This window comes from Chrysochloris asiatica, unplaced genomic scaffold, assembly GCF_000296735.1.
Source record: "Chrysochloris asiatica unplaced genomic scaffold, ChrAsi1.0 scaffold00078, whole genome shotgun sequence".
Classification (NCBI taxonomy): Eukaryota; Metazoa; Chordata; class Mammalia; order Afrosoricida; family Chrysochloridae; genus Chrysochloris; species Chrysochloris asiatica.
In genome coordinates this window covers 1,776,678-1,799,997 of record NW_006408596.1, presented here as the reverse complement: position 1 = coordinate 1,799,997, position 23,320 = coordinate 1,776,678, and the positions used below count along the sequence as shown (strand labels likewise).

Here is a 23,320-nt window from a genome sequence, read left to right as displayed (position 1 = left end):
CATTTTGAAGGGGTCTTTTTCAGATGATGTGCCCAATGCTATCTGTCATTTATTTCTTCACCGTGGTTTCTGAAAGCATTGATTGTGGATCACAATAAAACAAAATGCTTGACAACTTCAATGTTGTCTGTTTATTATAATGTTGCTTACTGGCCCAATTGTGGGGGGCTATTTTTGTTTTGTTTTTTCTTTATGTAGAAGTATAACTCATACTGAAGGCTGTTTTGATCTTCAGCAGTAAGCACTTAAAGTCCTCTTCACTTTCAAAAAGTGAGGTTGTATCATTTGCATATCAAAGGCTGTTAATGAGCCTTCCTTTAATCCACCTTCTCAGATTACTTGCTCAGTATTCAGGTTGAATAAAAACTGTAAAAAGATAGGAGCCTGATGCACACCTTTCCTGATTTTAAACTACACAATATCGCCTTGTTCTGCTCAAGCCACTGTCCTTTGGGCTGTGTGAAGGTTTCACATGAGCACAATTATGTATCCTGGAATTCCCATCCTTCACAAAGTTATCTGTAATTAGTTATTAGTGTAGTTTCTTGTAAAGATTATGGCCTAGGAAACCCTAAAAGCAGTTCGACTCTGTCCTTTAGGTGACTATGAGTTGGAATCAACTTGACAGTAATGTTGTTTTTCATATCATCTGGAAAGCTGCAACCTTAAATGGGATTACTCCTCACTGTTTGAAAAGATGAGACACTCAGAACAAGATCAAATAAACACTTCACTCCCTCCTCCTAATCCCTTGACTGTTAACAATCCCAGTGGGGTCTAGTCTCAGTTCTGTTTCTAGGTCTGACCTAAGACCCCATCAGGCCTTCCATCACCATCTGTGAAGGCTGAAGTCATATGTCACCCTGGCTGGGCCATGATTCTCAGTGTTTTGACACCTATTGTGTAATCATCCTCCATTTGGATGATCTGTAGTGAGCAGTCAATCAGTTCCAAGGGGCATTTCCTTGGGAGGGTGACTTGCATCCATATCTTCTATGAGTGTTCTGGCAAAGTAATAAATCCATCCACAGCAAATCAAGAATTAAATGTTTTAGAACTGACTCACTGCAAACAAAACAATACAGAGTCTGGTGGTTTTATATCACCAAATCAGTTACCACTCACAGTGACCCTGTATAGGGTTTCCGAGGTTGCAAATCTTTATGGGGGAAAAAAAAAAAAAAAATCTTTATGGGAGCAGAAAGGCCCATCTTTCTCCCGTGCCGTGACTGGTAGATTCTAACTGCTGACCTTGACCTTAGCAACTCAGCTCATAATCCTGCCTCCATAATCAGTGTAGGGGCTGGTCAGCCCTGGGGGAGGAGACAGTGATGGGTGGCAGAGCCATCAAAGACCTCTGCCTCACAGACGTGGCGCAGTGTAAGAGTTACATGAGTTACTCAGCCAGGAAACCAGGTGGAAGCTTCAGGGGACCTCACCCAAACAGCTGCCTCTGGGATATGGGAAGCTAGCCGTTGTAGGGGCCCTCCTCACTGTGCCCCACCAGGGCCATTAGTCCCTGTCCCCCCTCTGCACAGGCCTCAAAAGGTCCAGATGCTAAAACCAGAACTCCAGCAGTGGGATCAACGGATTGGCCTCCTTCCAAGCACAGCTTCCCAGGATGGCGCTGGAGGAGGGACGGGCAGTCCCCAAACCTTGACTGAGCATCCAGAGGGTCAGCCAGACTTTTGTCCCTAGATCCCATGAAGGTAAGGAACTTACATAAGACTGAAGGGAAAATTAAAGAAACAGAAGATTTCTCTAAAAGTCTCTGGGGTCTTTCAAGCGCTAGCTTGGCACCAGGCACAAGACACCCATCAATGTTGCCGTACCACGGTGGGTGGGGTTCCGTCATGCAGGCTGATAAGGAGGTGAGCTCAGAGTGGCCCCTGTAAGGATGTGCAGTTGCGGTCCAACCCACTGACCATACCCCTACCCACATGCCTGCTACTCTTATAGAAAAAGAGCCCTCATGCAAGCAAGGCAGAACCAGGGCACAACCTGGCTTTGGGGCCCTCAAGTCAAAGACTTTCTGGGCCTCCACTTTCTCATCTGTGCTGAGGGGCCACCACTGCCCATTTCAACAGGCAGTGAAACTGTTGAGGGAGGCAGCCCATAGAGCAGATATGCCTCAGCTCAGCCAATCCTCATTTAGTTCAGCCCCCCAATCCACTGACTTCTGGTAGATTCTGACTCATAGGGACCTCTAGAATAGACTAGAACGTCTCTATAGGGTTTCCATGGTTGTAATCTTTATGAACCAAGCTGCACTGATGATGCATTAATGAAAAACAAGGCTCCAGGAATTTTCAGTTGCCTCATATGCATGCAAAAGTTAGACAATGACTAAGAAAGACTGTAGAAGAATCGATGCATTGAAATTACGGTGATGGTGAAGAATAGTGAAAGTTCCATGGACTGCCACAAGAACTAACAAATCCGGTGTGGAAGAGGTCCAGCCAGAATGCTCCTTAGAATCATGCATGGCTAGATGTCATCTCTCATACTTTGGCCATGCTGTCAGGAGGGATCAGTCCCTGGAAAAAGACATCATGACTGGTAAAGTGGAGGGTCAGCGAAAAAGAGGAAGACCCCCCCCACAAAGGACTGGACTGGCACAGCGGCCGCCACAATGGGCTCACATGTAATAGTCGTGAGCTGGCACTGGGTTGCTAGGAGTCAGAACTGACGGATGGCACCTAACAGCAACAATAAATATCAGTTCATTGCCATCAAGTTGATTCAGACTCACAGTGACCCTACAGGACAGAGCAAGGCTGTCATCTTAACGGAAGCAGACTGCCTCGTCTTTCTCCTGCAGAGCAGCTGATGGGTTTGAATCCCAGCCACTTAGTTAACAGCCAAGTGCTTAAGCACTGCACCACCAGAGCTCATTAGTTCAACTTGAGGAGACAACACTTTATGGTTTCCACCTTGTAGAAGGTGTCATGCTGGGTCGGGTGGAAAAGGATGTCATGCTGGGTAGGGTGGAGGGTCAGAGAAAAAGAGGAAGACCCCCAACGAGATGGATCAGCCAGGTGGCATCATTGATGGACTCAAGTGTGGCAGCGGTAGTGAGGTTGGCCCAGGATCGAACATTGTTTCGTTCTGCTGTGCATGGGTTCGCTATGAGTCAGTTCCGACTAGATGGCACCTGACAACAACAACAACAACAACCTTGTAGAATGACAACATCCAAGGCTCAAGGAGGGACGTCACAGAGCTTGTGACTGACAGAGCCTCACAATGTTCAGCTCTAAAGTGCAGGGCCGCCATCCTCCTGGGCCCGCAAGCCAAGAGAGGGTGCAACTGGGTGCAGAACCCAGGCAGGGAATCAGGTCACCAGCAGACGTGCCTGTGTCTGTTTCAACGTGCCTGTGTCTGTCTGTCTGTCTGTCAGCAGGCAGGGCAAGGCGGGACAGACTTTAGAGGATTCTGTTCTTAGGTTCAAGACCAGGCTCTGGACATGCCCCTCCCCCAACTAAGAAATTAAGCCAATGGATAAAATGTCCTTCAAGTGTCAACTGTTTTTGGCAGTCACAGACTTCAGAGTCTTGTCAAGATGCTGATGCAAATAGCTTGAATGATGATCCCAAGACCCCTGCCCACTCTCCTTCCCACACCTCACCACACACAGGGTCTTTCGTTTCATCTGTTTACCAGTATACACCCCAGGAACCACAAAGATATAGGACTATTTACATGACCGGGTAACTTTTCAGCTCTGTGGTTCACTTTGAGCAAATATGTTCATCTTCTTTTCAAACAACACTTCTTGAAATCACTGCTTTTTCAGGCGTGGGTGCTCATGGCAGAGGGGGAGGGAGATCTGGCCGGCAGAGGGGTCCCTAGGGAGCTGGTCAGCTCTGCTCCTGCCCGAGCCAGGGGCAGTGGGCCAAGTGTGCTGGACAAGGGAAGCAGAGTATGGGGCAGTCAGCACTGCTGCCCACAGCCCTGCACCCCATCTCTGGGAGGAGGCAGACATGCACTTCTCAGGCAGGCCCCCACATGGAAGCTCAGCTTAAAAAAATCTTTCAGGTCCTCAACAAAGTAAGATGTCACAATGGTGTCAACAGCTGCACCCCCACCTACCACCATCCCTGCTCTGTCACTACATGGAGTTGGCGCCCCCGGAGCCTTTACTGAGGATCACCTCAGACAGAGTATTCCACTCCTGCCTAAAGACCCTAGTGTCTCCCCCTGCCTAAGACAACATCCAAACTCCTACAGCCAGCACACAAAGCCTTTACCCCATCTAAGCCTAAGCCGTTCGTCCCAGCTTAACCCCACATGCTTCTCAGAAGAGAACCTAGAGCCCCTCCTCCAGCCCCAGGATCTCTGTACAGGTTGCGCCCTCTTCTTGCCGGCGTGCCATCTTTCCTCCTACCCCACCACTCCCATGCAGGGTCTCAGTTCCCCTGAGCCCCGTCACCACTGGCTCCAGCACCCAGCCACAGACACCTCTCTGCTCCTATCACAGGTGCCACACACACCTGCCTGGACCCTGGTCTGCATCTCTGCACTTGTGCTCTGAGCCTGCACTCGGTGCCTGGTGACAGTTTGTAATGTGCATGGAGCTGCCCTGGGTCCCTTAGGCCCCATAATCCTAGAGCAGCAGGAATGACTGCAGGGAGGAGGGATGGGTCCTCCTCTCATCTGGACTTGATGCACAGTGACCCGAGCCCACCACGTGTCTTTGTCCATAGAGGTGGAAGAGGAACAGGCTTGGGGCTTGCGGGCTTGAGTTCACAGGGTTCTGGGCGGTTTCCATTCTTTCCCAGTCAAATGCCTCTGGGGATTCGTTCTTCTCTCACCACCCACCGTGGTAAAGTGGAGGAGGCAGCTGGGGAAGGCTCAGGGCCAGGGCAGAGGGATGCCAGCCAGAGTTGGAGCACTTTGAGCGGCAGAAAGGGTCACTGGGGGAGCCGCCCAGGAGGTAACAATGGGCCTGAGCTGTGGAAGCAGGGAGCCCCCAGAAGGGCCGCTGGCCCAGCGTCACCAACCACATGGTCCCTCTGCAAGAAGAGGGGCAGGGAGAGCCAGGGGATGAATTGGGCTGGGCTGGGCCACCATCTTCAGCAGTACACACATTCTCATTCTCCACCTGGTGTGCCCCCTTCTGTTAGCTTCAAGGTATATAGGAGGAAGTGTTGCCCTCTGCCGCCAGGTCCCCACACTCCTCTCCTGTCCCTAGCAGACCCCACAGGCACCACTGTGCTCCAGGAGGGAGGCAGAGAGGATTGGCGATGGGCCGGGAGTGTTCTCGCAGGCTTATTTATAGCCACACCCCCACTCCCTAGCGTCCACACGCCCCCAGCTCTGCCCGCCCGCCGGGCCATTGGAGCTTTCAATCCATTTCTATATTTATCCCCTGAAGCCACTGGGATAATGGCAAGGCCAGAAATAGCGCTTAAGACATTCACGTGAATATGACAGGCAGGTCCCAGCTCCCCGGCCGACCCTGCCCCGACATCTGCTGCTGGTGCTGGGCTGGGACAGGCCGGGCAGGCAGCCTTGGTCAGGTGAGAACAACATGATCCCCCTGCTCCTGCTCCGCTGGCTGTGGCTTCTATAGTGATGCCCGGACAAGTATGAAGGTCCACATCGCAGTTGCCAGGCCATAGGGACACCAAAGGTGATCTGGCTCCTGACGTCATTGTGCTAATCAGAGCAGACCGCCCAGCCTGGCTTTGAGGAAGAGAGGAGAAGCAAAGGGGGCTGGAGCTCTGCCTGCCTCCACGTGTGTTCCCAAAAAGCAGGTCACCTGCTACCCAAGGTTGATAGGGGGACGCCTTCCTGTCTTGCATCTTTGCACCTGGACTGGTCGCTGAGTGGGTTGTGGAGTATTCCATCTCCTGTTGACCCTACAACTTCCGACACACAAACACCATGTGGCTGGTGGGGAAGAAGAGGGGGGCCACCTGGGAGAGCCCAGACAATGTCAACATTTCTAAGGAGGACTTGGTAGGAAATGAATTTGCTAGGGAATTTGAGACAGAATGGCTTCAAACCCAACAGCTGTGACTGTGTGCTGGAGGTGTGGCCTGGAGCCAGAAGCTCAGCTTGCCCAGGTCTCCAACTGTAAAATGGGGATGTTAGCATCTTCCTGCAGCACAGCCTGGATGAACCGAACCCTGGGTGTGGTGTGCAGAGGGGATGGCTGGTGCTTTGAGGCCGCTGTGGGGAGAGCTGTCCCATGGGAACTGAAAGATGCTCTGGGGTCTGGAAAGGCTTGAATTGGTTCACGAAGGGCAGGTCTGAGGGAAGCCAGGAGGAGCGGACGGAGGCAGAGTGAAAGCAGAAATGCGCTACAAGTGGTCAGGAATGCTCCTCCCTGCTGGGCACAGTGATGTGTTAAAGATCTGTTCTTTAACACAGTGACACCACAGGTCTAGCCCCAAGGACAGGGAGTGAGCCTTCCGGACAGCATGTGCTCACAGCCTAATCTCCTGCCAGCGGGGCCTAGGCCTCACCACCCAGAGACTGACTCTACTCGTCAGCAACCTCGAAGCACTTGCCAACCCCAAACATGTCATTTTGTTTGAGTACTGAGGCACTGGCTCATGCAGTTCCCTCTGTCCTTCTCTCTTCTCTTTCTGGTAAACTCCTCTGCATCCTTCAAAGCCTAACAGAAACGCCCTCTGTTCTGTGAGATCAGCAGTCAATCAACTCCAGCTACACCCTCCTTCCGTGAGTAGGCTATGAGCTCCAAGATGTGTCTGCCTCCCCATCCTAGAGGGCGGTGCCTCTTCCTCACTGCATCCCAGGCCCAGAGGAGAGAAGGAACTGATACCTTTCTTCTCACTCATCGACAGCTCTCGTTTTTACCATCCCCCAGTATATATGTGTATCTTTCTAAGCATGAAATCCCATACCAGAACTCCTTGGAGCCCCAAGAGCACAAGACGAATTTGAATATGCTCTGAAAGCTGCCAGCTGCCCCGTTCCTCAAGAGCATTCTGCGCCGTCTGGCTGGGAAGCCTTGACAGTGAGGTAGGTGGAATAATGCCCTCTGCCAAGGCCTGGGAGCTGCGAGGCACTGGGACTTTGGACCAACTCTTCAGTGATAAGCCTCCAAGAAAACTTTCCAACCTTTCAACAGATGAGTCCGGGCGGGGATGCCTTTTCCTTCCAAGTGGCGGATCCCAAAGCAAGTGGAGGCGAGAGCAGAGAGCTGGCGCCTTGCAGCCTTGAGTGTTAATTACCCAAGTGTGCAGACACCTGGCCTCAGCACTTACTGCGCTCCTGGGTTTAAGCTCTCTGAACACCCCCAACCTCCCAGATCCCCACAGCTGCCCCTCCAGCTGGAGAAAGAGATTACAGAGGCAGTCCGCCTAACAGACTTCTCCCCAGGACCAAAAGAATGGAACGCTGAGAAAGAGAAGGGTTCTCAGGGGAACCAGGAAGTTGTCTGTACCTAGGGAAAAGCCCGCTGACAGAACCCCTACTGTGTGGTCTGTGGGGACAGTAACAGTGACTCTTATTAAGTCCTTACAAAGGATCGGAACCCAGGCAGTTTGGCTCTAGAGAGAGCATTAACCACCACCCTCTACAACTGTCCACACAGCTCATTATAAAACTGTGCAATGAACATGGCTGATGTCATTGGTGTTGATGGACTAAACACATGCAAAATCTCAAATTATTGTACGTAACTTACAGCAATTATTTTTTTTTTAAAGTGCAATGTAAGGTAGTGTCGCTACGTTGAAAGCCATTTCTCAAGATACCACACCAAAAACCAAACCCAGGGCTACTGAGTCAATTCCAACTCATAGTAGCCCTACAGGATGGAGGAGAAGTGGCCCACAAGGTTTCCGAGGTGATAAATCTGTGTGGAAGCAGACTGCCTCAGCTTTCTCCACAGGTGAGGCTGATGGGTTTCAATCAATAACCCGTCAGTTAGCAATCCAATGCTTAACCCACTATGCCAACAGGGCTCCTCAAACTTACTAAGTGACCCAGTAATTCCACTCCCAAGTGCACAGTCAAGAGACATGAAAGCAGGGACTACAACAGGCAGCCACACCACTGTTCACAGCAACGTATTTCACAACAGCCCAGAATCCCTCAAGTGGTGACTGAACTCACCAGCGTGGTCTATGCACACAATGGGGTGCTGATGGCTAAGGGGTGGGTCTCTTTGGGGTGCTGAAAATGTTACAAACTTGATGGTGGTGCATTCTGGACTAGCCGCCTCTGCATTGCACTTCCATAATCCCAGGGCCCTGGCTCAAGAAACCTTTCCACATTTCACAATACACATCTAAGGTATGGAAATGCTTTGGTCCTCTGTGGGGCAGGCCTTGTGGCTAAGATGAATGGTCTGAAGCTAGCCCACCCTCCAGCTTAGATGGTTGTTGTTTGTAGTGCCATCAAGTCAGTTCTGATCCATAGCGACCCTGTACAGGGTTTCTGAGTAGCAGATGGTGAGCTTGAACCGCTGACGTTGCAGTTCAAACCAGCTTTGCAGTCCAACGCGTTAACCCACAGGGCCATCCCAGGACTCCAGCTTAGATGGTCCAACCTATTAAAGTCCAACCAGCCAACATCAGTCATGCTTGTCATCAGCTTAACTCATGCCATGTTTGCCCTGTCTCTCACCCCAGATGCTGTGGAATTTGAAAAACTATTCTCTGTTGCTCGTTACAGATATATTGTGAGTGAACCTCTAAACAGTTCTGCCTGAGGGTCCTTATGACATTGAAGAAAATCTCAAAAAGTCCTCTTACTGTTTCATCTGATTCTTGTGGTTGACATTTACATCTGGTGATTCTCTTGTGGAAGTAAAGAACATGGAAAACTACATGACACCACCCCCAACTCCCGCCCCAGAGTGTGCATCCCAGCGCAATGGTAGAGCCACTCTGAGTGTTTGGACTCCAGTAACACAGCCCGTGTTGCTGTCCGAATTCCGGCTGGCGTCACCTTCTAATAAAACTTCATTTTCTCTCTAACTTGCAGTAGGTGAATTTGGCTCTGCTGCTCCAGGGGAGGAAGAGGGAGCCAGGAGGCAGCAAGTGAGGACTTTAGTGCAGAGAACAAGAAACCCAATGCGCAGTAGTGCCTGCTGAGTCAGACAGAGCGGCAGTTAGGCTTCATAGTTCCCCACCACCCACGCTCTCAGGGAGCACAGCCAGGCACACGTACTGAGGAGACATAGCTGGACACACAGACCAGGAGGCACAGTTTAGGCACACTGACAGCAGCATGGCTGGGCACAAGCTGCCTTATGAAACCTGTGGGACTGTGTAAATGTCTACGGTGCACGAGTAGGGGCAGGAACTGAAACCAGAGGACTGCAGCAATGCTATCTGCTTGCAAACAGAGGCCGTGTGCGAATATGAAGCAAACGTGTAAACTCAGATGTGAAAGTGGGGACAGTATGTCGAACCTACAATTTTTGTTTGAATTATAAGAGTGGTAACTTGGAGGAGATGGATGTACTCCTAGAAACATATAAAATCGCTGTGCTGACTGAAGAAGAAACATGTCTCACCAGACTTACGACAAATGAGTTATCACAACAGTGATCAGAAACCTGCCAAAATAAAGCCATGGGCAGATGGATCCACTGGGAAATTCTATTCACGTTTATAAGAATGACCCCAAAACAGAAAAGGAGACAAGGCTTCCTAACATGGTCCAGGTGGCTATTGTTAGGCACCATCAAGTCTGCTCCGACAGCAATCCCAGGCACAAAAGAATGAACCAGAACACATTAGGAGGCGAGCACTGTTCTGACACTTAAGTCAAAACCACCGCAAGAAAATGAGAAATCAGTTTCCCTTATGAGCACATATGAAAAATATCCTCAACAAAACACTAGCACATCGAACCCTCAAGCCTATTAAAAGGATTATGCACTGTGATCACGTGGGATTTGCCTCCGGCATGCAAGGGTGGTTCAGTATTAGAAAATCAATCAGTGTAAAACAGCACATTAGCGAAGCCAAGGAAAAGAACCACACAAGCATCACAATAGGCAGAGAGGGCACTGGACCAAATACATAAAGTGCAATCTCAGGAAGACAGGCTCCACTTTTCCCATCAGGGCAAATCCGGGGAGAGATGCCTAGAGGCTGTTCTGGACGAGGGAGAAGAGCAGGACAACTGGACGGGCCGGACTTCAGCAAGGCCCAAGCCCAGGGGAGGGAAGACCTGAGCTGTGGGAAGACAGGTGAGTCCAGCAGTGTCTAGCGGCCACCCTCTGCATATTCTACCCCAAGTCCTGAGCAGTGTGTGTACATGTGAGTGAGTGCATGCATTTGTGTAACTGTGTACAGGTGTGCGTAGGTGGGTACCTATGTGTGTGTGCATGCACCAAGGGGCTTCAAAAAGTTGGTGGAAAAATTCCAATTATCTTTCCATTGTATCTTTCCAAGAACTTTTGGAAGCCTCCCAATATGTGAATGTGTTGTTGTTAAGTGCTGTCGAGTCAATTCCAATTTATAGCAACCCTGTATAGGGTTTCCGAGGAGCGGCTGGTGAGTTTGAAGTGCTAATCAAGTGTTTATCCTACAGCGCCACACCAGGACTCATGTGCATGTGTACACAAGTATATATGTACATATGTGTGTGCATGAGTGTGTGTATGTGTGAGTGTTTATACACACACAAGCCAAAGTATCACCTCAAGAAACAAAATGAAGAAGAAGGAGGCGGGAGGGGGACCCAGTGATGGTCAACACACCCTGCTGTCACAATTTTCCCCCAGGCACCATGGGTGACAGCAGAGACACTTAGCTCTGCAGCCCGGGTAGTTTTTTCATTTCACTCATTCAATGATTGCTCCCATGTGGTGATTATAGAACTAGGCCTTGGTCTAGGGCTGGGGCTGTATCGGAGGGCAAAAGCGGAAGCCTCTTTCAGGAAGGCAGGAGGCCACAAGTGCGGTGGGTGGAAAGTGTGTGTCAGTTCTGCTGTGGCCTGAGGGCTTGAGGTCCTGCCTCTGTCATTAGCTCTCTTCCTCCCCAGGGTAGACAATGACAGGAAATGGACACCCCCCCCACATCCTGGGAGGGGAGAATCAGGAAGGAAGCTTAGTGATGGAGCTTGCGACTCTGGTCCCAGGACCACCGTGCTGAAATGGTTCGAGGGGGGCACTGAGGCTGACAGCAAATGCTTGTAGCCCAAAGGTCCATTCAGAGGGGCCACTGTCATCCACTCTACCCTCCCCAGATGCCACCCCATTGGAAGGACAAAGCCCAGGTCTCTGGGTCAACAGATGCAGAAAACAGCCCTTGGTGTGTGGAGATGAGTCCTTTCCCACGCCGACCTTGGGGAAGGGAGAAAGAGCTTCTCTAACAATAAACCTTTTCTTGAGCCCTTTCCTTCCTCAGCCCCCTACTGAGGGGAGAGGAGGAGAGGAGACCGGAGAAGAGGAAGAGGGGGACAAGGGCATGGGAGGAGTGGGAAGAGAGGGAGAAGGCAGGGAAGGAAGAAGCTGGAGGAGGGAGAAGGAGGAAAGACTTGGCATTCCCAACCACCTGCCCGCCCTCAGGAGGGGCTGCCTGGCCATCCACCCCTGCACACCAGGGTCTCCAGGTCCTGCAACCACAGACCCAGGAGCAGGCAGCTGATAGCACCTCTATGCTCCTGGATTTGGGGGTGGAGGACAGCAGTACAAGGTTCCCAGGAGCACAGCAGACAGGTTACCTACATGCCCACCTATGCTGAGAATTCCAGTGGCAGCACAAGCACTTTACTGGGGGGAGAGGGGCACAGAGAAAACCAGTTGCTGTCTGTCAACACCAACTCATGGCCACCCCATGTGTGTCAGAGTAGGACTGTGCTCTGTAGCGTTTTCTGTGGCTAATTTTTTGTTTAACTTTTTATTGTCAGTTGAGTGAAGGTTTACAGAAGATCATCAGTTTGTGTACTTCGCTGTACCACAGTGATTGCAATCCCCTCCGTGTACCATCAGTTAACAGTGGTGGTGGTGTGCTGTGGAGTCAGTTTGACTCATAGCAACCCTGTACAGGGTTTCCGATGCTGGAAATCTTTACGGGAGCAGAAAGCCTCATCTTTCTCCCGCAGAACAGCTGGTAGTTTTGAACTGCTGACCTCGTGGTTCGCAGCCCAACTCATAACCACTACGCATCTTTACAGGTGCAGAAAACCTCATCTTTCTTTCAAGGAATGCTGGTAGTTTCAAACTGCTAACCTTGAAGTTAGCAGTCCAACTCATAACCACTGCACTACCACAATGAATTCATTTCTGTATATGGTGTGAAATATGGGTCCTGTTTCATTTTTCTGAAAATAGATTTCCAATTTTGCCAACACCATTTATTGAAAAGACCATCTCTTCCACATTTAGTGCATTTGGGCCCTTTGTTGAAGATCAAGCGACCATACGTGGGTAGATTTATTTCTGGGTTCTCAATTTTGTCCAATTGATTCATGTGTCTTTCAATATACCAATACCAGGCTGTTTTGCGTATTGTGGCTTTGTAGTAGGTTTCGATACGGGGCAGTGAGAGGCCTCCTACTTTGTTCTTTTCCCATAACGCTCTGATTATTCAGGGTCTCTTTCTTTTCCATATAAAGTTAATGGTTAGTTTTTGCAACTCTTTAAAGAATGCTGTTGGAATCTGGATTGGAATTACATACCTATAGATTGTTTTGAGCAGTGTTGCCAAAGTTTTCACAACGTTAAATCTTCCTATCCATGAGCAGGGTATATTCCTCTATTTCTACAGGTCTTTTTTGTTTGTTTGTTTCTTGCAGTAGTGTTTTGTAGTTTTCTGTTCATAGGTCTTGTGTTTCTCTGATTATATTAATTCCCAAGTAGTTCATCTTTTGGGTGACTATTATAAATAAATGGTAGTATTTTCCTAATTTCCTTTTCAGAACTCTCTTTATTAGTATAAAGGAATCCAGCTCATTTCCATATGTTGATCATGTGCCCTGCCTTAGTGGCTGATTTTTCTGAAGCAGTTTGCCAGGCCTTTCGTCAGAGGCACATCTGAGTGGACCTGACCCTCCAATCTTTCAGTTCACAGCCAGTAACTGCACCATCCAGGGACTCCAAAGCAGCTATTGTCCAGTCAATTGCAATGCATAGTGACCCATATGCATCAGAGTACGGCTATGCACCATAGCATGTTTGTTGTTGCTGTTGTTAAGTGCTATTGAGTCAGTTCCAACTCACAGTGGCCCTGTATAGGGTTTCCAAGGAGCAGCTGTGGGTTTGAACCACCAAGTTGATGGTCAGCAGTCAGGTGCCTAATGATGGAGTTTTCAGAAGTAGACTGCCAAGAGGAACAAACAAGATGGCGGATCGGGTGGATGTATAGCAGAGAGCTCTGCCAATAACAACACAAAATACCCAAGCAAGCAGGCTCAGGGGCTGGTCCCAGAACTCTGAACCACATATAAAGGAATATTTAGAAGGTTGGAAGACTTACAGCTGGGGAATTTGTGGCAGAAGCTAGAAATCTATTTCTTTCTAGTCCGGGACGCTCAGCTGCTCCAGGAGCCGCCATCTTGGGTGAGACCACGCGGGGGAAGGATCGGAGCGGCCACAGACGCCTGGCAGAACCGCTGAGATAAAGGTGTGAACATTCTTCTCTTTTGGTAGCTGTTCATTGGTCCCTCGCTGTCTGCGCACCTCCATTCTGGTGACTATAGGGGTGCCTGAGCTAGTGGGCACCCCAGTCCCACCCTCGGAGGGTTCTACTACGCATGCGCACAGATCTCCTCAAAATTTAAAGAGACAGTTTCCAATTAAAACCAAACAGCCACAGCCGGCCCTGAACTGTTTCCAACTAGAAAAAAGGCCTGAACGGGCATTGTGGAGCGGGACAAGCAGACAAAAGAGGAAATAGGCCGAAAATTAAATCCTAAGTTACGTCAAAACAACCAACAGTGGTATCTTGAAACTTCTCAGGAAGAAGAGTGAAAAGGGAAGCCCATTTCCTGTTCACATCTACCTGAAGGCATTCAGAAAGCATAAAAAATACCAAAATACATACCCATCTAAGTAATAAGTCCACATAACCCCTGAAGATGCCCAAAAAACAGAAGCAGATGACTATATCTGCACATGTCCAGAAACGAGATAAAGTGACTGAGGCAAATGAGCTGGAAGGAGACCTACACTCCATACTGGAAGATGGGCAGGCTTTGGAAATGCCAGAGAAGGAATTCAGAAAAATTACTATAAAAGGTATCAAAACACTATACAATGCAGTTGAGAAAAATAAGGAAGAAGTCAGGAAAGTGCTACAGAAACAATCAAGCAAGATAGATAGAGCATTGGAAACATTTCAAAACCTACATAAAGAGGTCCAAACGATTAATAATAGAATATCAGAAATGGACAATACATTGAAAGGGCAAAGGAGTAGAACTGAAGAAATAGAAGAAGTAGACTACCAAACCTTTCTAACAAGGCACACTGAGTGGACTCACACCTCCAGTTTGCAGTTCACAGCCACGTTCCCCACCCAAGGACTCTGACACAGAGGAAGGAGGGGCTGATGTGTATTTGGGGAAGCCTGGTGTCTGAAATGGGTCTTCAAGGGGAAGTAGGCATGTGGCAGGTTGAGGGGATCAGAGGGAAGCTGAGAAGGCTGGAGCTGTACGAGCACTGCACACAGGTGACAGAACGTGCCCAGAAACACTGGGTTGGCGGCACTGCCATCTGCTTTGTTCCCAGCTGCATCCCTGGCACCTGGGACATATAAGTGGTCTACAGATTTACTGACAACGTGAAACAGCAGAATTCCTGAAGGTATTTCAGGTGTGGGTAAGGACCTTCAGGTCAGGGCTGCAGGGCCGCCCTCTGTTGGTTCTTGGGCTGTGGGGTCGACTCTGACACAGAGCGACCGGGCAGGGCGAATAGAACTGTCTCACAGGGTTTCCTGAGCTGTAATCTCTATGAACGCAGATTGCCAGGTCTATCTCCTAGACAGCCAGTGGATAGGTTTGAACCGCCAACCTTTCGGTTAGCAGCCGAGTGCTTAACCACTGCAACACCTCTGGAACGCAGTTGTTTGGCAGGGAAAGGGTTCTGGGGGAGCCGGGCAGGCAATGTCAGGGGGGGGCAGAAGAGCTGGATCCTGCAGAACCATGCTGACCTGGAGGCCCTTAGAGGCAGGGCTCCCTGTCACGACACCAGTACCCCCCACCCCATCCCCACGGCCGACCTGGCAGCTGAGACACCTTGGAAAGTGAATTTTAAAACAACAACAAAAAAACACAACATCGCATTCTCACTTCTTAGCACTTGGAGGCCTTTTCATGGCAGCTGAGAAGGATGAGCAATTAGAGAAGAAAACAAGCCTTAGTGCCAACCTGGGAACAGACGCGAAGGTGGCAGGGGTCACTGTGGAGCACACCCCAGCCCCGGGGAGCCACAGCTGTACTGGAAATGCATACCCCGTGCTTCCTAGTCCAAAGCCTCGGCTCCCAATCCTCATCGCCCCCCCTTAGTTGTATGACCTTGGGTGAGTTATCTGCCATCTAGGAGCTCAGGTATCCCCACCCATCTTGTCTGTCAGAGGGCCACATGATCCACTGCTGGGGACCATTGTGGACTGGACAGAGGGTGTAGTAATAACCCACAGCCCACACCTGACACATAGCACAAACTTACATACAATGCCCCTCCCTCTCCACAGTAGTTCCCCTGTAGGACTATCCTTTGACCCCTCAAAGTTCAAGGGAGTACACTGCTCCAGGGGAGGGGGCTCAACAGAGGATGGAAAAGTCAAAGGGGACTCACTTCACCACCTGTCCTCCCCACAGAGGGGCATGAACATGAGATTCCTGGGACATGAAAGGAAGTGGAGAAGGAGGCTCAGACCTCATCAGGAGACGGAGGGCTGGCCTAAGTTTGTGCACTGTTGCTGTCAGTTCCTGTTGAGTCACCCCCATGAGTAGCACTCTACAATGCTGCCTGGTCCCACGTCATCCTCACAATCAGATATGGACTGGACCCTTGTGGGTCCACTGGCTGCTTTTTAGAAGTTGATGGCCAGGCTTTTCTTCCTAGTCTGTCTGAGCCTGGACGCTCCCTTAAACCTGTTCAGCATCACAGCAACATGAGATACACTGACCAGGAATCGGCCTAAGCACTAAATCCACTGTCATCGAGTCAATTCCAACTCACAGTGACCCCACAGGGCAGAGCAGAGCTGCTCCTCAGGGACTCTGAGACTGTCAATCTTTCCAGGAGCAGATGGCCTCGTCTTTGTCCCGAGGAGCAGCTGGTGGATTTGGACCTCTGACCTTACAGGTAGCAGCCCAACACTAGACTCACAGAGCCTCCAGGGCTCTTGGCCTAAGCTCTCTGAAGTTCTAGCTCTTGTCCAGGTGGCGCCACTCACTCACAGTGGGACCTCAGGCGACAACCTCCTCACCCCCGGCCTTGGGTTCTCATCTGTGGGCGTGTACCCTGGCCACAGCAGGCTCAAGATGGAGGTTGCACATGAACACACAGGCACAGTAGTTTGGGTGTTTGATCACAGCTGTGGGGAACCGGGTGAGAGGGCAGCCTCAGCTTCTGCCCACTGCCAAGGCCTGAGTCCCTAGGGACCCTGAAAGGCATAACTCCTGTCTAATTACTGGGGTTGGGGAGGGCCAGGCTGAGTCACAGGAAACAGCGAAGAGCTGCCTGAAGGCCAAGACCAGAGAGAGCTTCAGCCCTCTCCTTGTTGAGTGGAGACGGCAATATTTGCAGGAAGTATCATTGGTCAGTACAGCCTACCCCGCATAGATCAGAAAGAGTCTGATTTGTAAGGGAAGAAAGAAGCAACCACAGAAAACATACTCCAAAGGCCCCCAACCCCGGAAGGCCTGGGTGCAGTAATGCAGGTGAAGGGTCTTACCTGGAGATCTACCCGAGGAGGTTCTGCAGACACCGATGCCACAGGAGTAGGAGTGGTAGACGGCTGCACCCACAGCAGGATATCTGGAACCGGGATGCAGGTGCCAACATCCTGTAGGGAGAAAGCCAATGGAGAGAGGTGAGACACGCTGACTCACATCCTTCACATAGATGTGGCCTGGCCTTCAGCAACGCCAGAGCTACAGACCCAGAAAGACCAAAAGGAGACACCTGACTGCCTCCATTTCATAAGGGACCCTGCCCAGGGCACTTATGGGGCAAGTCCTGAACTTGGACACAAGAACACACCATGTTCCCTACAGGTACCAGAAGTCCCCTGCTCAGGGACCCAAGATGGCTCCCAGGCTCCCAAAGCAGGAGTTATTTGCAGGTCCCAGCTTGCGCACTCAGTCACCCTTGAACCTCTCTGGTGGTTAGACACTGCAGAGGACAGACGGAAAAGCAGGGGGGAAGGTGGGGAGTGCACAGCTCAGGATTACTGGCTAAAGACCAGCGGCTTTGCCACAAGCCACTCTGGCTGGGCAATGTGAGGTCTGAACCCAGACACTGACCAGTACCCTGAGACCAATGTGCAAACCAACATGACAAAGAACTCAGTTTCAGAGGAGTTCCAGGTCCAACCAGAAGCCCACACATGTGCACAGAGCCCTGCTCAATTCCACTCCTATCTGCTTACCATGTCCATCAGCTCTTGCACCTGGGCACAGTGGGTAGCTGCCTAGGGGACCTCTACAGAGACCAGGAATCAATAGGCCTGGGGGGCTCCTATGAAACAGACAGGTGGGCTACAGGACCAGCAATCTCAACCAGGGTGAAAGGAAAAGAAGAAGAGAGCTTCAAACCACTCAAGTGGACAGCAAGAGGTGTCACCAGGCAGAGAGATGGAAACAGTTTCCCAAGGGTGCCCACCACCACCCTGCAGGAATTCTACGGTTCATGAAATCAGTTCTCAAATTCGTAAATGGAGGTTCTCACAGCTGATCTTGAGTGTTAGCTTGGCTCTGCTAAGGTGCTTACTGCTCTGGTCAGAAGCTTGTTCAGATGCTGCTTCTCTGCTAGAAACAGATTCAAAACAAAACAAAACCAGTTGTTGTGGAGACAGTATTGGTCCATGGTGACCCCGTGTGTGTCAGAACAGAAATGTGAGCCGTGGGGCTTTCAGTGACTGATTTTTCAGAAGTAGATTGCCATGTCTTTCTTTCATGTGCCTCTGGGTGAACTCAAACCTCAAACAGTTCAGTTAGGAACAAGCACATTAACCATGCGCAGCACGCAGTGTTTCCATGAAGCCATTACATGAGATTCCATCAACTGACATTAAGAAAGGCAGATCATGCACATCGTCCAAGGCCTTAGGAGCAAAAAGGGAGCTTTCCCGAGGAATGGTTCTGCCTCCTGACTATCGTAGATCTCTTTCCAGAATGCCTCCACTCTTCCCGTCACCTGACCTAGGGATTTAGGAATACAAAACTGTCTCCAGCTTGTCACCTGACCTACAAATTTTGGACCTGCCACCCCACTCACCCTACCTGTTGCTCACAATTACGTGAGTCAGTTCTGTGAAATCCATCTCTGTGCAGGTACACTTCAGGGTTACTGTGCGTTCTAGGCATATGAATCTTCTCATTTCCCTGTGCATATAAAAGTGATGCTGACACGAGACTCCAGAGTATGACGTGTGTAACAGCACGATGAATAAGGTTGAAATAGTGTGAGAATGAACACAATGGGACACAGAGACGCAAAATGAACTCATGCTTGCGGGGAAATGGCAGTCCATAGATTTGCTTGATACAGGGTTGCCACAAACTTTCAATTTGGTTTAACACACACACAAACGTGGTACCTGGGAAATGTGGAAAAGAGAAGTGGGACCAAGTGAGGCTGGCCTGTATACAGAAAGGAGCCCTGGTGCCCCAATGGTCAAGCACACAGCTGCTAATCGAAAGGTCAGCAGCTCAAACCCACCAGTGGCTATGAGGGAGAAAGCTCTGGCGATCTGCTCTTGTAAAGATCACAGCCTAGGAAACCTTCTGGGCAGTGATACTCCGTCACACGGAGTCGCTATGGTTGGAATCGACAACAACCTTGTACAGACAGATGTCCTATCCCTCTTCCTGGGCCTGTTTCTCTAGAAAACCTGGCTATGACAGTGTTTGTTTGCTTGTTTTCAAAGCCACTGCAGGGCCAGGGTAAGGAACAAGTTCACAGGTGGCAGCTATGTGGGCAGCGGACACATCACAAACAGAAAACAGCATTATGACTGACAGCAGGCAAGTCGGGGTTCTTCCTCTCACCCCTCCTAGAGCTGGTGAGATGTCTGTCAGTCCACCACCTCCAAAGCAGACAGTGCCCTCAAGGGGAGATGAAGACTCCAGATAAAATGCAAACCCCTGTTGTGAGGTGTCGCACTGATTTTCACACTCCAGGGTACTCAGAGCCCTCAGGAGTTGGAAAGCAAACAGCACATGGTGTGCTGCTGTTTACCAGGAGCCAAGAGCAAATATTTTATCCCCTACATTTGAAATCTACATCTGCAATATGCCTTTTGAATGATTTAGAAAATAGAGGGAGGGGAGGGGGCCGAGACTTAGGAGACAAGAACAACAGAAAAGTCAGCATTGCTGTTCTGAAAATTCTGCTCAGCCCATGAAGTCAGTTCCCAAGTGGATTCATTTCTCTATGCAGTTTCTATTAATAGAATATCAGTCTCTCCCCAGCCTTACAAAATAAATGTCAAACAAACGCTTTAAGAATACCGTGTTGATAGAGTGCCAAATTACTAGCTTGCTCGGACATCCACATGTTTCAAGCTAGCCCAGTTGAAAGGAGAGGTTCTAAATGAGTGGGCAGAGCTACTTAAGTTAAACACAGTTGTTTCCATCCCCGTTGACATGGCGACCAAAGGCAGGTGGCTGAAGAATGGACAGAAAGGGACTGAAAGAAGTAGTAGGTGGCCAGTGTCTGGGAGCCCAAGACATGCTGGGGCAACACAGTGCTGGTCCCAGCTGCAGGTACTTGCAGATTTGATTGAGCTACATTGTGGTCAGCTGCTCTCGAGTTGATTCCGACAGCAAGCCAATGTGACAGGAGTAACCTGGAGTTTTCCTAACAGTAATCTTTGTGGGAACAGATTTGCCGCTAGGTGGGGTCGAACCATCAACATGTTGGTTAGCAGCCAAACACTTAACTGTTGTGCCACCAGAGCTGGGGACTGAACTGTTGTTGTTGTTGTTGAGTGCTATCGAATGGGTTCCAACTGACAGCGACTCTGTATAGGGTTTCCAAGGAGCCCTGGTGAGTCTGAACTGCTGACCTTGTGGTTGAGACTGACACTATAGTCCAATGCTTATCCTACAGTGCCACCCCAGGACTCCTGGGGACGCAAGTTACCTACTATAAAGTTCCCCTCAACAAGCATACAACCACCAGTATCTAACTCCAAATATTTTTCATCACTCCAAAAAGAAACCCCATACCTGTTAGCAGTCACTCCCCACTGCCTTTACTGTGAGTCCCCAGGAACCTCTAATTTACCTTCTGTCTCTACGCATTTGCCTCTTTTATACATTTAAGGAGTCCTGGTGTGGCCCTGTAGGAAGAGCACCAGACTGATAACCACAGATTGGCAGTCCAAACTTATCAGCTGCTCCTCAGAAATGCTACACAGGGTCACTATGAGCCAGAACCAAGTAGATGGCACTTAACAACAACAGACATTTTATAGCGATGGAATCAGACACTGTGAGGCCTTTTGTACCTCGGTTCTTTCACTTTGGATATTTTTGCGGTTATCCACATTGTAGCATGTACCAGAAGTTCATGTTCTTTTGTGTTGTTGATAGGCACCATCAACTTGGTTCCAACCCAAAGCAACTCTACGTACAACAGAAGGAACCACTGCCTGGTCCTGAGCCATCCTGATAATTGCTGCTACACTTGAGCCCGTTGCTACTGCCACTGTGTCAATCCTCTTTATCAAGCAGGATGTCCTTCTCCAGGGACTAGCTTTTATATGACTGGATAATATTCCACCGTGTGCCTAGACAGGTTTACTGAGTGTGGCAAACATGGTACTGTTTACAAATGGAAGGTCTGGGGCAACCCTGTGTGTGCTCACTCTGCATCTGTGTCCCATTTTCACCATTCCCACAATACTTCAAACTTGCTCATCAGCTCCTACTGCAAGAGACGACAACAGAGTATCCACATCAATTTCCTAGGCTCCAGGAAACGGAAACCTTCCTGTGGCTCGCTTTATGGCTGTGGTCTGGAACCAAACCTGCAGTATCTGTGAAGTCAGCCGGTACCACGTTTTCTTTATCTATGCCTCTCAAGATAGGCGTTTGATTTGTTTCCACTTTATGAATAATGCTGCTGTGAACATTTAGGAGCACATTTCTGTGCAAACATGCTTTCAGTTGTTAAGTGCCGATGAGTCAGTTCCGACTCATATATACTCTGTATAGGGTTTCCAGGAGTAGAGCAGCTGGTGTGTTTGAACTGCCAACCTTGTGGTTAGCAGTTCAGAGCTTATACTACAGTATTATACCATGACTCCATGTATATACCTAGTTCCTTTTTTTTCCCCCCAATTTCAAAATAGTTGCTGTTTTACTAACTGACCAGATTATAAAAAGAATCATGGTAGAAACCTTAGTTTATCCTTCTAAAAAGCCTGTTGATTGGGTCTTCCCTGTTGCCAGCATCTCCATCTTCTTCAAAATGGGTGATCTTCCTTCCACCTTGTGGAGGACTAGACAGTTTGAAGGGTCACACGAAGTTAGTTGCTTCTTTGAAACATTCCCCAACAGCATAGACCTTACCAATCAGATGTGCAGATAATGCTGTATTTACTAAGAGATCGTGCAATCATACATTATCTGTCAGTGGGATTCAGATCTCATTGATCTCACAACATAACCACGCTTGTAGATCAGTCCATTCACTGAGTTCTGGTTTGGGTACCCTCATGCAACGTAAGGTTCCACAATTCTCAGCATGGTCATTGAAGCCTTGTTGAGCTTAATGAATGTGCCATTGAAAAGCAAGCGGGTGAAGGCAAAGAAGCTATATAGCCCCTTTCTTCTGACCCTGACAACAAATGCCAGCTTGGGTTCTCCAGCTCCACAGAAGATGCCCACTTTTCTTACCATCCTAGCCATTCACATCTGCCTATATTCCTTGTGACAGCTTGGCTTTTTCATATATAAGCTTCCTCCTTGCCCTTGGAAGTGTTTTTTGGGCAGACTTTTTTCTCTTTGTTGTTGTTAAGTGCTGTTGAGTCGTTTCCAACCCATAGCAACCCTGTACAGGGTTTCCAAGGAGTGGCTGGTAAGCTTGAATGGCTGACCTTGTGGTTCAAGGGACTTTGCAGTCCAGAGCAGTCGCCCACAGCGCTACAAGCAGGACTCTTTCTCTTCAGTTCTGTGAAACTCCTTGGCTTTTTCTTAAGGGTCTCTGGCACAGCAGGAACCTTTCCTTCTTTCTCCTTAGCACCCTCCAAGGTTCCAGCCAGTTAAAAAAATCAAAACAACACAAAAAACCAAACCACAGTTCCTAATTTTTAAGAAAATGATTCTACTTCATTTAGAACAGAAACTGCATGTATTTTCCAGAGCTCTAAAAACTCCATAGGTTAGAAATAGAAAGGCTGCAGGGTGAGAGAGTTTCTTCTCCTCCCCAGAGGCAAAGACCCAGTTGCTAGCTAATCCCTCCAAAGCCTTCTGGTCTCTGTGAATGCGCTGTGTGCTGTGTGCGCTGCTTTGTTTTAGAGGAGAGGCAGCTGGGATGGAAGGAAGCCTCCTGGTCTCTGGGTCAGGAAGGAAGCAGTCATGTCCCCAGTTTGGTCCCACCTCTACTATTTGCTAGGGCTGTGCCCTCAGGGGAACCACACAACTTGGAAGAATGGCTTCCTCTATAAGCTTACCAGTGAGGAGAGGACGGGGGTTGGGGCTGGAGGGTGGGGGTGAAATCCACTGCTGCCATTTCCTGGCTCTGTGAGCTCAAGCAAGTGGCTCAACCTCTCAGGGACCATCTCGGTTCTCTAGCGCTGCTATAACAGAAACACCACAAGTGAGGGGCTTTAAGGACCAGAAGTTGATTTTCTCTAAGTTTATGAAGCTAGAAGTTCAAATTTAGGTCGCCGGCTCTAGTGGAATGCTTTCTCTCTATCTCTCTCAGCAGTTCTGGGGGTAAACGTTTTGCCTCTTTTTAGCTTCTGTTCCTCGGTTCCCTGGTGGTCTTCCCCCTTTCCTGCTTGTTTCTGTGACTAAACCGTTCCTTTGTTTCTTTTATCGTTCACAAGTGATTGACTTAAAGACACACTTTACACTGGTAGAGCCTCCTCAGTGTGACAAAGAAACCCTATTCCCAGACAGAATTAGATCAGCAAGGAGTGACGCTGCTGCTGGTGTCCACAGGTGTTGTCCACTCCTGACCACCCTATCTGATGGACAGAGT

General features: G+C 49.4%; 1 pseudogene; it reads right to left on the bottom strand.

Moving 5' to 3' along the window:
- Nucleotides 1-21,514: 21,514 nt before the first annotated feature.
- LOC102836582 lies at nt 21,515-22,895 on the bottom strand (annotated as a pseudogene).
- Between the last annotated feature and the right edge of the window lie 425 nt (nt 22,896-23,320).